The 19,143-nt window shown below is 42.4% G+C and overlaps 1 protein-coding gene across 1 annotated transcript in view; it reads right to left on the bottom strand.

Moving 5' to 3' along the window:
- The window catches only part of znf638 (zinc finger protein 638), a 72,312-nt gene that overhangs the window by 51,724 nt on the left and 1,445 nt on the right, over positions 1 to 19,143 (bottom strand). The gene's annotated exons all lie outside the window — the stretch shown is intronic.

Here is a 19,143-nt window from a genome sequence, read left to right on the forward strand (position 1 = left end):
TTTTTTATTTTCTTTTTTTTAACTATGTTTATTCTGTCCAATGTATTAATCTGTCTCCTCCCCTTTTAGATGCCACCTGATTCCTCAGCGTGTGTCTGTGTCAAATTCAGCAACCAGGACCGTGATGGCAAGGAGGGTAGAACTTTCAGTGAGAAAGGACCATTAAATGTAGGACTAAGAACATAAGAACATAAGAAAGTTTACAAACGAGAGGAAGCCATTCAGCCCATCTTGCTTGTTTGGTTGTTAGTAGCTTATTGATCCCAGAATCTCATCAAGCAGCTTCTTGAAGGATCCCAGGGTGTCAGCTTCAACAACATTACTGGGGAGTTGGTCCCAGACCCTCACAATTCTCTGTGTAAAAAAGTGCCTCCTATTTTCTGTTCTGAATGCCCCTTTATCTAATCTCCATTTATGACCCCTTGTACTTTTTTCTTTTTTCAAGTCAAAGAAGTCCCCCGGGTTGACATTGTCTCTACCTTTTAGGATTTTGAATGTTTGAATCAGATCGCCGCATAGTCTTCTTTGTTCAAGACTGAATAGATTCAATTCTTTTAGCCTGTCTGCATAGGACATGCCTTTTAAACCCGGGATAATTCTGGTTGCTCTTCTTTGCACTCTTTCTAGAGCAGCAATATCCTTTTTGTAACGACGTGACCAGAACTGAACACAATATTCTAGGTGAGGTCTTACTAATGCATTGTAGAGTTTTAACATTACTTCCCTTGATTTAAATTCAACACTTCTCACAATATATCCGAGCATCTTGTTGGCCTTTTTTATAGCTTCCCCACATTGTCTAGATGAAGACATTTCTGAGTCAACATAAACTCCTACGTCTTTTTCATAGTTCCCTTCTTCAATTTCACTATCTCCCATATGATATTTATAATGCACATTTTTATTGCCTGCATGCAATACTTTACACTTTTCTCTATTAAATTTCATTTGCCATGTGTCTGCCCAGTTCTGAATGCTGTCTAGATCATTTTGAATGACCTTTGCTGCTTCAGCAGTGTTTGCCACTCCTCCTATTTTTGTGTCATCTGCAAATTTAACGAGTTTGCTTACTATACCAGAATCTAAATCATTAATGTAGATTAGGAATAGCAGAGGACCTAAAACTGATCCCTGTGGTACACCACTGGTTACCTCACTCCATTTTGAGGTTTCTTCTCTAATCAGTACTTTCTGTTTTCTACATGTTAACCACTCCCTAATCCATGTGCATGCATTTCCTTGAATCCCTACTGCATTCAGTTTGAGAATTAATCTTTTATGCGGGACTTTGTCAAAAGCTTTCTGGAAATCTAAACTTAAATCTAAAGATCAAAGAGTTAGACGTGCATGTCTGCCGGTGGGTGCGTGGCCCCTGATGTTATATTAAATGTGTAAGATTTCCTGGCTGGCCCACTGGATAAACAGAACACAGGATTATCACATTACTGTTGCAAGCCTCTTCCTGGCCTTTCGGTAATCTGCAGTGGAGATCAGAAAGCAGGGAATCTCCACTTCTTAACTTTAGAACGCTGTCTGCGGGCTCTGGCTCAACTGCACTGCTTTACTTGAGATTTCATCAGCCCTGAGGACCTTTTATAGAAACTCACCAGGGCCTCTATTTTTAACCTGGGCTCTGAGCAATCAGGCTGAAATGAAATGGCATTTTTCATTATCTGACTGTTCTTAATATATTTTCACAGATGGTCTCACTTCTTCAACCCTTTGATTGCCTGTTAGCAGATTTAGGGGTAAATCAGTTTGGGATTTTCAAGGTCTGCTGCTGAAAACAGAAAGAATGACAGATTTTCTGACTGCAAAACGAGATTTGCTGCTTTTCATGTTCAGCGAATCAGATTCCTGCAATGACCTTTAATTTCAGGCTTGTTAAAGCTATATTTAACTGAAGTCACAGAATTACTTTCTTTAGATCCAGCTACATTTGCCTGCAGCTTCACTGTGCCCTGAAGAACCCTGACAGGGACAGCATCCACACCATACATGGCCTGCTGATAAAGGTCCTAATGAAAACTATTTTTACTTGTCATTTTAGTCTGAATCTGTCATGCATTTGATTGCTTTCTCTCACTCTCCTCTCTCTCTATCTCTTTTTCTGTCTATGCTGGGATATAAGAGCCTTTTCAAGGTTTGTTATCAGTTCAATTTCTAAATATACAGAAGAAGGAAACACACACAGACATTTACTGAAGCTTTGTCTGTTCACTGTTGTGTGTATAGTTTGGTACCATGGTAAAAACATTCAATTTCAGTGTGTATGTATCTTTAAGAAGGAAAACCTCAAAGTAGTTTGTTAGGTACTTCATAGCCACAGAGGTTTGAATGCATTCCACAATACATCTATTAATACACAGAGACGTAGGGACCATAAATATTTCTTGTGGTCATCCAACTTACAGCAGTGGTAGAAATTTAAGCCATGGTCACACAACACATTCCCCATTGGTGGTTGTTACATCTCCCAAGACTCAAGTCAATACAACTAAACAAAGAGCCACAGTGCACTGACACACTGCAAACTAACAAAGAGCTACAGTGCACTGACCCACTGCAAACTAACAAAGAGCTACAGTGCACTCACTGACCCACTGCAAACTAACAAAGAGCTACAGTTCACTGACCTACTGCAAACTAACAAAGAGCCACAGTGCACTCACTGACCCACTGCAAACTAACAAAGAGCTACAGTGCACTCACTGACCCACTGCAAACTAACAAAGAGCCACAGTGCACTCACTGACCTACTGCAAACTAACAAAGAGCTACAGTGCACTCACTGACCCACTGCAAACTAACAAAGAGCTACAGTGCACTCACTGACCCACTGCAAACTAACAAAGAGCCACAGTGCACTCACTGACCTACTGCAAACTAACAAAGAGCTACAGTGCACTCACTGACCCGCTGCAAACTAACAAAGAGCCACAGTGCACTCACTGACCCACTGCAAACTAACAAAGAGCTACAGTTCACTGACCTACTGCAAACTAACAAAGAGCCACAGTGCACTCACTGACCCACTGCAAACTAACAAAGAGCTACAGTGCACTCACTGACCCACTGCAAACTAACAAAGAGCCACAGTGCACTCACTGACCTACTGCAAACTAACAAAGAGCTACAGTGCACTCACTGACCCACTGCAAACTAACAAAGAGCCACAGTGCACTCACTGACCCACTGCAAACTAACAAAGAGCTACAGTTCACTGACCTACTGCAAACTAACAAAGAGCCACAGTGCACTGACCCACTGCAAACTAACAAAGAGCTACAGTGCACTCACTGACCCACTGCAAACTAACAAAGAGCCACAGTGCACTCACTGACCTACTGCAAACTAACAAAGAGCTACAGTGCACTCACTGACCCACTGCAAACTAACAAAGAGCTACAGTGCACTCACTGACCCACTGCAAACTAACAAAGAGCCACAGTGCACTCACTGACCCACTGCAAACTAACAAAGAGCCACAGTGCACTCACTGACCCACTGCAAACTAACAAAGAGCTACAGTGCACTCACTGACCTACTGCAAACTAACAAAGAGCCACAGTGCACTCACTGACCCACTGCAAACTAACAAAGAGCCACAGTGCACTCACTGACCCACTGCAAACTAACAAAGAGCCACAGTGCACTGACACACTGCAAACTAACAAAGAGCTACAGTGCACTGACCCACTGCAAACTAACAAAGAGCCACAGTGCACCCACTGACCCACTGCAAACTAACAAAGAGCCACAGTGCACTCACTGACCCACTGCAAACTAACAAAGAGCCACAGAGCACTGACACACTGCAAACTAAACAAAGAGCTACAGTGCACTGACCCACTGCAAACTAACAAAGAGCCACAGTGCACTGACTCACTGCAAACTAACAAAGAGCCACAGTGCACTGACCCACTGCAAACTAACAAAGAGCCACAGTGCACTCACTGACCCACTGCAAACTAACAAAGAGCTACAGTGCACTGACCCACTGCAAACTAACAAAGAGCCACAGTGCACTGACCCACTGCAAACTAACAAAGAGCCACAGTGCACTGACCCACTGCAAACTAACAAAGAGCCACAGTGCACTCACTGACCCACTGCAAACTAACAAAGAGCCACAGTGCACTGACCCACTGCAAACTAACAAAGAGCCACAGTGCACTCACTGACCCACTGCAAACTAACAAAGAGCCACAGTGCACTCACTGACCCACTGCAAACTAACAAAGAGCCACAGTGCACTCACTGACCCACTGCAAACTAACAAAGAGCCACAGTGCACTCACTGACCCACTGCAAACTAACAAAGAGCCACAGTGCACTGACCCACTGCAAACTAACAAAGAGCCACAGTGCACTCACTGACCCACTGCAAACTAACAAAGAGCCACAGTGCACTGACCCACTGCAAACTAACAAAGAGCCACAGTGCACTGACCCACTGCAAACTAACAAAGAGCCACAGTGCACTCACTGACCCACTGCAAACTAACAAAGAGCCACAGTGCACTGACCCACTGCAAACTAACAAAGAGCCACAGTGCACTGACCCACTGCAAACTAACAAAGAGCCACAGTGCATTCACTGACCCACTGCAAACTAACAAAGAGTTACTGCAAGGGGATATAAGGGTCCCTGTGTGTGTCAGTGTGTGTAGGCTAAAGCAGGAGCTCAAACACCACCTGTTATACTGTCTGAGTGGAACTGTCTATACATAACTTCATTCTCATTGAAATCTCTCCAAGTTCTGTAAAACCTGTTTTTTTGTGAAGATACAGAAAGACAAGCGCCCAAGCCAATGAGAAAGCATTACTGCGCTGTGAAACAGAAAGAGGCAGTCATCACGGTCATTTAAAATAGCCTTGCATCTTTTTTATTTTATTTAATGCACACTTTTCTTTAACTGTCCATCAATAAAGGTTGAGATGTTCATAGGAGGTCTCTGCTGCACAAGATACGTTCAGTTGAGAGGAGCAGAAAGCAAGCATGTAATATTAGAATGGAAACCGTGTGACGTTCATTAATGCTGTCAGATGGAAGGTGACCTGTAAGATGATACAGCTGGGCAACCACACATTGTAAGGATCTGCAAATCTGCAACAACCATAAAGACCATTCAACCTGGGGACCTTCTAGTCCAGTAAAACCATATCAAAGGATAAACCATCGCGAGCTCAAGGTAAAGGCCAGGTTTTCAATTAGGAATGATAAAGCAGTGTTTTCCAAGCTGGGGGCTGCAATATGGTTTCAGAGCAGAGAGGCAAAGAGCAAATAAAATGCTATCTTCCAAATGATACTGACACCTTACAAAGCGCTCTAAGTGCTCAGGGACTGGAGATATAAACTGCACAATAAACAGGACTGTCCCTGAAGCAGCAACGCCTATCAATCAGTCTGTGAGATCAAATTCTGTCAAGGGAGCTAAACTCATAATGAGAAGTTGGTGCGATCCCAAGACTTCATGTTGGAAAGATGGCTCTGTGACAGACTAATCTTGTGTGTGAGCTTAAGTAAGTGCATGTGTCTCGATGTCTAAGTGCAGACACTTTCCATACCACTTCCTTGTCTTTTGGATGTTACTTGCGGACTGACATTGAAATAGGTCAAAGTAGCCAGTTGCAATCGTTTACTAACAGCACAGCACCTAAACAGAGAGTGTAACAGAGCAGCACCTAAATAGAGAGTGTAACAGAGCAGCACCTAAACAGAGAGTGTAACAGAGCAGCACCTAAACAGAGAGTGTAACAGAGCAGCACCTAAACAGAGAGTGTAACAGAGCAGCACCTAAACAGAGAGTGTAACAGAGCAGCACCTAAACAGAGAGTGTAACAGAGCAGCACCTAAACAGAGAGTGTAACAAGCAGTACCTAAACAGAGAGTGTAACAGAGCAGTACCTAAACAGAGAGTGTAACAGAGCAGTACCTAAACAGAGAGTGTAACAGAGCAGCACCTAAACAGAGAGTGTAACAGAGCAGCACCTAAACAGAGAGTGTAACAGAGCAGCACCTAAACAGAGAGTGTAACAGCACAGCACCTAAACAGAGAGTGTAACAGAGCAGCACCTAAACAGAGAGTGTAACAGAGCAGCACCTAAACAGAGAGTGTAACAGAGCAGCACCTAAACAGAGAGTGTAACAGAGCAGCACCTAAACAGAGAGTGTAACAGAGCAGCACCTAAACAGAGAGTGTAACAGCACAGCACCTAAACAGAGAGTGTAACAGAGCAGCACCTAAACAGAGAGTGTATCAGAGCAGTACCTAAACAGAGAGTGTAACAGCACAGCACCTAAACAGAGAGTGTAACAGAGCAGCACCTAAACAGAGAGTGTAACAGCACAGCACCTAAACAGAGAGTGTAACAGAGCAGCACCTAAACAGAGAGTGTAACAGAGCAGCACCTAAACAGAGAGTGTAACAGAGCAGCACCTAAACAGAGAGTGTAACAGCACAGCACCTAAACAGAGAGTGTAACAGAGCAGCACCTAAACAGAGAGTGTAACAGCACAGCACCTAAACAGAGAGTGTAACAGAGCAGCACCTAAACAGAGAGTGGAGAGCGTGGACGTGAATCGCAAACCATACTGTTCAAAGATGAACGTTTTACCATTCCACTGAAGAGTGAGCTCTCTAGACGAGAGGCAAGTTCAGGTGCTGATGTCAGTATTATTAACTCATCAGCTGCCAGGAGGACATTTATTAAATTACATTGACACTTTCCGAATGTATCCTGGCATTTCTTCGCTGGATAATATATCTATTACTACATCAGCAGCCTTTCCATGTTGTCTGAATACAATCTTGCTCCCTCAGAAACAGGAAACAGTCCTACTTAGACCGGTGAAAAAATCTCCAGAGAGTTAACAGTCAGTTTGCTAAGCATGGACTTATCCTATTTTATTGTAACACAAGCATAACAGCCACAGAGGTAATGTATTTAAAACACGCAGCACAGACCTAACATCAACAATGAAAACCAGCTGGAGCAATCCCTAGCTTTGGAGACGATTTGATACAAGATAGATTTCATTGGCGCTCTCCCTGTTGACGGGCAGTAAAAATAAAGTGCTTTCAACTTGACAATCCCTCTTCAATGATTTGCTTTGCCGGTCTTTATGCCAGAAGCTCAGCATAAAGCCACTTGCTGGCTGTAGGCCTGGCTTCATGCAGTCTCTCAATGTTTGCTTTGATTTATTTCAGTTCTAAGGGCACTGCAAGGTGTAAATAATCACTTTTTAACACATGTATGCTAGTGAAACCCAGATCACCAACCCTAAAGCAGTGTGGAGTAGTGGTTAGGGCTCTGGACTCTGGACTCTTGACTGGAGGGTCGTGGGTTCAATCCCAGGTGGGGGACACTGCTGCTGTACCCTTGAGCAAGATACTTTACCTAGATTGCTCCAGTAAAAACCCAGCTGTATAAATGGGTAATTGTATGTAAAAATAATGTAATTGAATGTAAAAACTAATTTGATATCTTGTAACAATTGTAAGTCGCCCTGGATAAGGGTGTCTGCTAAGAAATAAATAATAATAATAATAATAATAATAAAGGTCAGGAACCCTCCAGGTCTCTGTTCCAGCTGCACCCTAAATTATTGAACAGAACCAGTTTAACCTCCTTAACCTCTTAATCCAGGGCTGGACAACCCTGCTCCCAGAGAGTCATAGTTCTCAAATGCTTAATTGAACCAATTCTTTTCTTGTTTGGTCAACACTAACATTTTTTCCAGGTCTTTAGCCATTGCTGATGTAAAGACACCCAGAGAACCTGCAGGATTGTGGCACCCCTGTCTTAATCAGTTAGTTATGATGTGGCAGGGTAGAGCCCTGCTGGTTCATACATTGTTAATATGTGGCAGGGTAGAGCCATGTGTCTAAATATGCCCCCTATTTACACACAGAGCTCTACCCTGCCACAGATACCTATAACCCTGGACCCTGAGGAGTGGATTAGTGCACCGCTAAACCCATACATGCCAACAGTCCCTATATGGCCGGTTTCCTAGCAAATGTCCATCATCCCAATGCAGAGGAAAACAGTCCTGATATTTATCCTTCACAGCAAGCCTTGGGTATTCGCTCTCGTGCTCTCTTTAGCAGCTGCTGACCCTCGTGCCTGACTGGCAGGGATTGTGTTCACATGACCAGATCTCAGTTTATTGACATATGTCATATCCAGTCATATTGCAGACGCGTATTGTTCCCTCACTGCTGCTGCAATATGATTTGACGTGTATGATATTGAGTATAATGTGGGAGCCAATGAAAGTGAAGTGCTGGAGTTAGCTACGCCCTTCATTTTCATACAGCATTTGTTGATCACGGGAAGCGTAGTGTTGGAAGGATCTGACATATATATTAAATAAAGTCGGGTCCAGCAAATTAAAATGGCATTTATCAAGGCAACAAAACGAAATTGCTCGTTTAACAGTGACTGTATATAGAGGTGCTGTGGTATATAGAGATCACACCTGAATAAATATCCATACAGTAAGTACGAGCGACGGAGGTGCCGTGGTATATAGAGATCACACCTGAATAAATATCCATACAGTAAGTACGAGCGATGGAGGTGCCGTGGTATATAGAGATCACACCTGAATAAATATCCATACAGTAAGTACGAGCGATGGAGGTGCCGTGGTATATAGAGATCACACCTGAATAAATATCCATACAGTAAGTACGAGCGATGGAGGTGCTGTGGTATATAGAGATCACACCTGAATAAATATCCATACAGTAAGTACGAGCGACGAGGGTGCCGTGGTATATAGAGATCACACCTGAATAAATATCCATACAGTAAGTACGAGCGATGGAGGTGCTGTGTTATATAGAGATCACACCTGAATAAATATCCATACAGTAAGTACGAGCGATGGAGGTGCCGTGGTATATAGAGATCACACCTGAATAAATATCCATACAGTAAGTACGAGCGATGGAGGTGCTGCGGTATATAGAGATCACACCTGAATAAATATCCATACAGTAAGTACGAGCGATGGAGGTGCTGTGGTATATAGAGATCACACCTGAATAAATATCCATACAGTAAGTACGAGCGATGCAGGTGCCGTGGTATATAGAGATCACACCTGAATAAATATCCATACAGTAAGTACGAGCGATGGAGGTGCCGTGGTATATAGAGATCACACCTGAATAAATATCCATACAGTAAGTACGAGCGATGGAGGTGCCGTGGTATATAGAGATCACACCTGAATAAATATCCATACAGTAAGTACGAGCGATGGAGGTGCCGTGGTATATAGAGATCACACCTGAATAAATATCCATACAGTAAGTACGAGCGATGGAGGTGCCGTGGTATATAGAGATCACACCTGAATAAATATCCATACAGTAAGTACGAGCGATGGAGGTGCCGTGGTATATAGAGATCACACCTGAATAAATATCCATACAGTAAGTACGAGCGATGGAGGTGCCGTGGTATATAGAGATCACACCTGAATAAATATCCATACAGTAAGTACGAGCGATGGAGGTGCCGTGGTATATAGAGATCACACCTGAATAAATATCCATACAGTAAATACGAGCGATGGAGGTGCCGTGGTATATAGAGATCACACCTGAATAAATATCCATACAGTAAGTACGAGCGATGGAGGTGCTGCGGTATATAGAGATCACACCTGAATAAATATCCATACAGTAAGTACGAGCGATGGAGGTGCTGTGGTATATAGAGATCACACCTGAATAAATATCCATACAGTAAGTACGAGCGATGGAGGTGCCGTGGTATATAGAGATCACACCTGAATAAATATCCATACAGTAAGTACGAGCGATGGCGGTGCCGTGGTATATAGAGATCACACCTGAATAAATATCCATACAGTAAGTACGAGCGATGGAGGTGCCGTGGTATATAGAGATCACACCTGAATAAATATCCATACAGTAAGTACGAGCGATGGAGGTGCCGTGGTATATAGAGATCACACCTGAATAAATATCCATACAGTAAGTACGAGCGACGGAGGTGCTGCGGTATATAGAGATCACACCTGAATAAATATCCATACAGTAAGTACGAGCGATGGAGGTGCTGCGGTATATAGAGATCACACCTGAATAAATATCCATACAGTAAGTACGAGCGATGGAGGTGCTGCGGTATATAGAGATCACACCTGAATAAATATCCATACAGTAAGTACGAGCGATGGAGGTGCTGCGGTATATAGAGATCACACCTGAATAAATATCCATACAGTAAGTACGAGCGATGGAGGTGCTGCGGTATATAGAGATCACACCTGAATAAATATCCATACAGTAAGTATGAGCGATGGAGGTGCTGCGGTATATAGAGATCACACCTGAATAAATATCCATACAGTAAGTACGAGCGATGGAGGTGCTGCGGTATATAGAGATCACACCTGAATAAATATCCATACAGTAAGTACGAGCGATGGAGGTGCCGTGGTATATAGAGATCACACCTGAATAAATATCCATACAGTAAGTACGAGCGATGGAGGTGCTGCGGTATATAGAGATCACACCACTTCCTCAGCTGACATGACATTTAGCGAGTGGGCTTCAGGAATCCACTGAATGTTTTTGTCACCACTCATGAAGCCGACTGCGTGTGCGTGCTCTGTAACACAGACATTTCATTCATGGATTTCAAGAAGAAACAATGTAATTCACATGCAATTCTCTTCTCTTCTAGCCTTGCCCTAGAATAATATTATTATTATTATTATTATTATTATTATTATTATTATTATTATTATTATTATTATTATTATTATTATTAGTAGTAGTAGTAGTAGTAGTAGTAGTAGTAGTCGTAGTAGTAGCAGTAGTATTTCCTTATTTGATGGTGTTTCGAGTTTGTTTGAAGTGTTTTCTATTTAGTTTTCTTATTCTGATAATTGTTTCCCGCATGTATCATTATTTGGGCCCGTCTGAACGAATAGTATTTGTGGAGATGGCCTTGCTGAACACCCCCCTCTTTTTCTATGGAAACCCCTGCCGCTATTCTAATAGGATCCTGACCCACCTATCACCTCAAATCAAACCCCTTGTTACAGATGCACTCCAGGTGGACTCCCCGGTGCAGTAAAATGCTCTAAAAACACCCAGCTGTGGCTGATCCCAGTGGGGTGGATCAACTCAAACCCCTTGTTTAGCAGACAAACGTTTCTAAAAGGTCTCTTTTTGGTAACATTATACATTAGCAGGCTGATTTTCAGAAGGCGCATTTTTTAGAGAGAAAATAGAGGTCGCAATGCATTTTCACTGAGAGTTTTTTTGCCACCTAATTATGCGTCTCGATTTTAAACAGGGGCAGGTTCATTTCTCCGACTCGCAACGCCCTTTGCGACTCCTGCTTACGACTGATTTGATTGAAACGATAATTGATTTTCAGGTTCATTAACAAGACAGTTCGTTACATTTCAATAGTCTGGACCTCCATTTAACTGGGAAACAACGAGGCAGCGCACATGTAGTCGCAATAATTTCGGCAAAAGTCCCAGAGCCATTGCTAAATTTAAAATATGGAAGGATATAACCCAAAAAAGCAGTTGCGATGCACCCCCTAATCTCTGCTAAATGACTAAATAATAATAATAATAATAATAATAATAATAATAATAATAATAATAATAATAATAATAATAATAATACAGTGTGCCTATAGTCTCTGGTGCAATATTAATATTCATATTCTTTACATGCAATGCATGTAAAGTGCTTAGCAACTACATCCGTGATAATACATTGAGCATCACATAAAACTTGCACAGTTAAAGAATGATGATGTTTTCATTCCTTGAATCTGGGGATATTTCAACATGTGTGCAATCTATTACACCGAGCACGTTTGGGAAGCCAGACAACTGATAATATTTGTGTTTGGTTCTATTTTGTTCCATATCCCCAATTGAAAATAGTACATACCCTTGCCCTCCGGAAAAGTACATCTGTGACATCATTCAGTATCTTTGACATAGAAGTCTGACAGATGCCTGATCTGTTGTCTGGATGGCACCCGTTGCATGAAAATTAATGGCTACTGTAACCTTTACAGGTACGGGTATGGAGTGACTGTGGGTTGTTTGTGATTTCTAAATCAGACTTATGCAGATCTGTGACAGAAATACAATGATTCTTGGTTGTAAATCACCCTCCCGACCTGTGAGGGCGCTAAGCAGCGAGAACAGAGTTCCTTGGACGGGCTGGCCTGACAGTTCCTTCCCAGGGTCGGGAAGTCAGCCAGTCTGGATGAAGGCGAGACTCGGTTGCAAGAACGCATTGACCCGGAAGGGAAACGACATGACAGCTGCAGATTGGAGAGGCGGTTGCACTCGTTTACCAAGGAGTCATGTGTGACGGAATAAAAGGGGACGGAGAATCGCAATCTGTTCCTTCGCTTTGATTTTGTAATATAAAGGACTGTGAGAGACCCCGTTAAGCATCAAGAGCAGCATCGTGAGTGTTTTTTTTTTGTTTGTCTGTGTGTAATCATCTTGTTTTTTATACCACACTAGACGGCTAACACGATTCCGGAGCTGTCGCCGAGGGCCAGCACTAAAGCTGGAACAGCACTGCACTACTGTCACAAATAACCTGTATCACCCACCACGAGCACTTCTGCACTCACCCAGGACTGGTGACCATGTGTGTACAATTGTGGGGCAGATACGTTTGGGTTATTATTATTGTTTGGGTCTGCAAACCCGTTATTGTTTATTACACCGTGTAACAATTTTTTTTTTTTTTTGGTTCCTGGGTAGTAAGTGTTATTTCCTAATTGCTTATGCCTCAAAAGTATAGAAAATGGCTATTATTCCCCACAAACTTTGCTTTTGTGACCAGGACAGTGATATTTTGAAATTAACCTATTTTCCAGAACATTCCAGATAGATTCAGTGCTGAGTAAACTTGGAGTAACTTCTAGAACTTTCTAGAACTTTCCAGTAATATAAATAGTAGTATAAATACAGGGGCCTTAAGCCCACCAGTTCAGTTTAGTTCCAGCTGCCTAAGTGGATACATATCTGCATTTTTCTGAGATGGCATCAAGGTCATAGGAGACTTCAAAATGGTAGCATTCCTGATGGGTCTCCAAGGCAGTTTTACCAAGTTTCCCTGCTATCTTTGCCTTTGGGACAGCAGGGACACCAAGGCGCACTACCACAGGCGGGACTGGCCACAGCGGACCGAGTTCTCTGTGGGGAGGAACAACGTCAAGTGGGAGCCACTGGTGGACCCCCGGAAGGTGCTGATGCCACCACTGCACATCAAATTGGGCCTTATGAAACAATTTGTCAGAGCTCTAGATAAGGAGTCGGCAGCCTTCAAGTACCTTCAAGACTTCTCCCCTAAGCTGTCTGAGGCAAAGGTCAAAGCTGGTGTCTTTGTCGGACCACAGATAAAGAAGATCCTGGAGTGCAATGAATTCCCCAAGAAGCTCACTAGTAAGGAGAAAGCGGCTTGCAACAGCTTTGTCGCAGTGGTTCGGGGCTTCCTGGGCAATCACAAGGCCGAAAACTATGTGGAGCTGGTTGAGACTCTGGTGAAGAACTACGGCACAATGGGCTGTAGGATGTCCTTCAAAGTCCATATCCTTGATGCTCATCTTGATAAATTCAAGGAGAACATGGGAGCGTACTCGGAGGAGCAAGGCGAGCGCTTCCACCAGGATATACTGGACTTTGAACGCCGCTACCAAGGACAGTATAACAAGAACATGATGGGAGACTACATTTGGGGGCTGATTCGTGAAAGTGATTTACAGTATAATCGTAAATCTCGAAAAACTACTCGCTTCTAAATCTTTTGTAGTCATTTTTGTATTACTTTAGTATAAATACATGTTAATTTGGATTCATATGTTGTTGTTTTTTTTACTTTATGTGAACGAAAAGACACAAATTCGCCCATTTTCTCATTGGAAATAGGTAAATTTCAAAATATCACTGTCCTGGTCACAAAAGCAAAGTCTGTGGGGAATAATAGCCATTTTCTATACTTTTGAGGCATAAGCAATTAGGAAATAACACTTACTACCCAGGAACAAAAATTGTGTTACATAGTGTTATTATTGTTGTTAGTCACCAGACCTGGATACAATAAAATGAACAGCACTTTTCCAAACCAGATGAAACCTCTCTGTGTGTTTCATTACCGCACTGCATTACCCCTGCACCTGCACCCACTCAGCCACTTTGTCACAAGATCACACAGCGCTGTTATAGTGCCTATATCCAATCTGTATCTATGCATAACTTGTTTTGGAGTTAGATCTAGAAATGTCTGATGGGAGTGAAATATTCTGGGTTTAGGGTAGGGTCGTTTTTCCTCATCCTTTCCCTCTCGTGCTGCAGTCGTAGAATTGGAAGCGCTTCAATATTCTCCATTGTCGATTACAGTTCCGCCCTGTCAGCGATCTCGGTTTAAATAAGACACGAGAGGGGGCATGTCTTAATTAGAGAGTGTATTCTGGTGTTTTGCACCTTTTGAAAATAAGACGTTATTTGCAAAACTGGAACCAATTATGAATTTCAATTGCTTAACAAGCTGTAATGCGAGTGTATTTTCAGAAAAGCGCAAAGCCTACAATTCCATTGCGCCTCCACTGACTTCTACGACTTTTGAAAATACATTTTGCAACTTATCTGGAGTCGCAAAGGTGTTTTCCGACTTGTTTATCCCTCTGCCCCTTTTGAAAATCAGACTGTGTGTGTCCCTAATTACTGTGTATTAACATAGTAGTTACCTAGTAAATACATGTGTACTTACACATCATTTCAATGTTCTTTTTTATCGTCAATGAAAAGACGCCCTTTACAAAATGTTTGTCTATGGGCTGAAGGGGTCTCATCAACTGATCTAAACAACAACGTTGATTAAATCATTGGAATAGGCTCCTTCCTGGAATTTTATTTAATGCATACAATTTTAAAGTTAGAAATAGATTTGCCTTGGACAAATAAATAAATAAATAAATAAATAAGAGACCCCCTTTGCACTGTTCGATGTTTGACTCCCACAAAACCCTGTGTACTGAAAAGATTTTTGCTAATAATCATCAATAATATTGCGATTGATTATCGCTCTGTCACACTGTGATCACGCCACCTCCCCAAATAGGTTTGCTTTGCTCGCAAGCCCTGAGATCACAAGCGCACCATGGAAATGAATGAACAGGGAAAGACATGGGCATAGTAAAGCAGCACAAACCCAAACGCAAATGCTTAGGGCTGGAGAACAGACAGGCGGTTCAAGCACTGTGCTCCAGAACTCAAAGACCCCTTTGTGAAGCAGGGACACAGTGGAGCCTTTAAACTGTGCTCTGCCCCGGGCAGATCAAGACAGAGCATCCACATAAACCCTGACACACTAACACAGACACGCGCAGAAACAAGGACGAGGCCTGCAGCTGTTTCATCAGTACGTAACGTTCTGTAAACAAGCCATGAAGCAAACATCATGGCAAAGCAGCAATGACGCAGTGCAATTACTCCCCAGTAAAACAACAAATGAATTATTTGGATTTTCCCATGATAGACAAACACATGGACACTATCTTGTTTCTGAGTTCCCCAAGCCTTTTCATAGCTGTTAAGCTGGACTGGGAATGCGGTACAGGGAGGTTTAGTGCCTCGTACCTCGGGGCACAGGGAATCAGCATCTTATCTGGGAGCAGGACCCAGGATCCGATGGAGGTGCAGAACAGCAAGGGTGCACAAGTCCAGACCTTCAGGTCCTGATTCCTCCAGGTTCAAAGAGATCAAGATAATTTGTGATAAATGATTTGAGGAGTTGATACTGTGCATCAGATTACCTGGGATACAGTACACAACACTAGCTTCAAATACCTCATAAGTGTGAGTGGAAATACAAAGAAGTAGGTGTTGTTTACCAGTAATATAAGGCACATTTCGTTTTTATGATAGGAAACACCAGACAGTCTATGTAACACAAAGGGATATATAAAGACCTTGTCTTCACTTAGTACATGGTTATACCACAGGAATAACATTTGAATATCTTCTGCACTTCCTCTGAATTCTGAAGTAATTCATTTTGAATTCCTGTTTCCCCTCCATCCGTTCCTAATAAATTCACTGTTTATTCTTCACTAATCCATACCCTCTTACGCGCCCACCAGGGGATTGTGAGAAGTGTTAATTCATGCATGAATGCATGCTTAGATATGTGATTAACATCATTTGTTACAGAGGAATATGGAATAAATAAGGGCAATTAAATCCACATGAATTAACAGAGCTGAATTTAAAATGAATTACTTCAGAACTCAGAGTCAGTGGCGAAGACATGCAGGTGTTATTCCTGTGGTATTCAGTCAGAATTCAGCAGCAGTGTGGAGTAGTGGTTAGGGCTCTGGACTCTTGACCAGAGGGTTGTGGGTTCAATCCCCAGTGGGGGACACTGCTGTTGTACCCTTGAGCAAGGTACTTTACCTAGATTGCTCCAGTAAAAACCCAACTGTATAAATGGGTAATTGTATGTAAAATAATGTATAATGTGATATCTTGTAACAATTGTAAGTCGCCCTGGATAAGGGTGTCTGCTAAGAAATAAATAATAATAATAATAATAATTCATTATAAACTTGCAGCCTTTATTTTAAAGTGTTATCGTTAATGGAGCAAATCAGTCAATTAGTCCCCAGGTTTTCCCAGATTGTTACTGTCCTTGATAGATTAGAAATTCTCTTTGTTACTGCCCTTGATAGATTAGAAATTCTCTTTGTTACTGCCCTTGATAGATTAGAAATTCTCTTTGTTACTGCCCTTGATAGATTAGAAATTCTCTTTGTTACTGCCCTCGATAGATTAGAAATTCTCTTTGTTACTGCCCTTGATAGATTAGAAATTCTCTTTGTTACTGTCCTTGATAGATTAGAAATTCTCTTTGTTACTGTCCTTGATAGATTAGAAATTCTCTTTGTTACTGTCCTTGATAGATTAGAAATTCTCTTTGTTACTGCCCTCGATGGATTAGAAATTCTCTTTGTTACTGTCCTCGATAGATTAGAAATTCTCTTTGTTACTGCCCTCGATGGATTAGAAATTCTCTTTGTTACTGCCCTCGATAGATTAGAAATTCTCTTTGTTACTGTCCTCGATGGATTAGAAATTCTCTTTGTTACTGTCCTTGATAGATTAGAAATTCTCTTTGTTACTGTCCTCGATAGATTAGAAATTCTCTTTGTTACTGTCCTCGATAGATTAGAAATTCTCTTTGTTATTGCCCTTGATAGATTAGAAATTCTCTGGCTGGGGTTCAGGTGGAACTGAGACCTGGACTGCTCTGGCCCAAGAGGACAGGGGCAGCAGTGTGGAGTAGTGGTTAGGGCTCTGGACTCTTGACCGGAGGGTCGTGGGTTCAATCCCTGGTGGGGACACTGCTGCTGTACCCTTGAGCAAGGTACTTTACCTAGATTGCTCCAGTAAAAACCCAACTGTATAAATGGGTAATTGTATGTCAAAATAATGTGATATCTTGTAACAATTGTAAGTCGCCCTGGATAAGGGTGTCTGCTAAGGAATGAATTAATAATGCTCTCCTGACGTATAGTAATGCTACTGTATGCTCCTAATGAAATGGGCTGTGTCTTATTGTACGCATCTACCCTGCAAGAAGTGCACTTTTCAGGCCCCCTTGAAGGGATGTCTTTGGTTGGCACTCTGATTGGTTATAGTTAAGGCTGTTTTTTTTTTTGCGGTGAACACAGATTTCATGGTTCCTGTGAACAGAACAGAGCACTGCCTGGCACCTGCTACCTTTATTCCTAGACGTGTTAAACAGAACAGAGCACTGCCTGGCACCTGCTACCTTTATTCCAACTAGACGTGTTAAACAGAACAGAGCACTGCCTGGCACCTGCTACCTTTATTCCAACTAGACGTGTTAAACAGAACAGAGCACTGCCTGGCACCTGCTACCTTTATTCCAACTAGACGTGTTAAACAGAACAGAGCACTGCCTGGCACCTGCTACCTTTATTCCAACTAGACGTGTTAAACAGAACAGAGCACTGCCTGGCACCTGCTACCTTTATTCCAACTAGACATGTTAAACAGAACAGAGCACTGCCTGGCACCTGCTACCTTTATTCCAACTAGACGTGTTAAACAGAACAGAGCACTGCCTGGCACCTGCTACCTTTATTCCAACTAGACGTGTTAAACAGAACAGAGCACTGCCTGGCACCTGCTACCTTTATTCCAACTAGACGTGTTAAACAGAACAGAGCACTGCCTGGCACCTGCTACCTTTATTCCAACTAGACGTGTTAAACAGAACAGAGCACTGCCTGGCACCTGCTAGCTTTATTCCTAGACGTGTTAAACAGAATAGAGCACTGCCTGGCACCTGCTAGCTTTATTCCAACTAGACGTGTTAAACAGAACAGAGCCTGCCTGGCACCTGCTAGCTTTATTCCTAGACATGTTAAACAGAATAGAGCACTGCCTGGCACCTGCTAGCTTTATTCCTAGACGTGTTATACAGAACAGAGCACTGCCTGGCACCTGCTAGCTTTATTCCTAGACATGTTAAACAGAATAGAGCACTGCCTGGCACCTGCTAGCTTTATTCCTAGACATGTTAAACCGAATAGAGCACTGCCTGGCACCTGCTAGCTTTATTCCTAGACGTGTTAAACAGAACAGAGCCTGCCTGGCACCTGCTAGCTTTATTCCTAGACATGTTAAACAGAACAGAGCCTGCCTGGCACCTGCTAGCTTTATTCCAACTAGACGTGTTAAACAGAACAGAGCACTGCCTGGCACCTGCTAGCTTTATTCCTAGACATGTTAAACAGAATAGAGCACTGCCTGGCACCTGCTAGCTTTATTCCTAGACGTGTTATACAGAACAGAGCATTGCCTGACATTTCATTAGAACATTTAACTTGGCAGAAACTGTAAAAAAATTAATTGAGTGTTAAGCGCACACAGGTCATTGTGAAGCAAACACACTTCATTACGCACACACAAACACATTCAAAAACTTATAGTGGATCATTTCACTGAAGCAGTTTCAAAGGGAGGAAGTGTGTTCAGGGGCCTGACTCCTATGAATATATGCTACATCT

Source organism: Acipenser ruthenus, chromosome 1, assembly GCF_902713425.1.
Source record: "Acipenser ruthenus chromosome 1, fAciRut3.2 maternal haplotype, whole genome shotgun sequence".
Taxonomy (NCBI): domain Eukaryota; kingdom Metazoa; phylum Chordata; class Actinopteri; order Acipenseriformes; family Acipenseridae; genus Acipenser; species Acipenser ruthenus.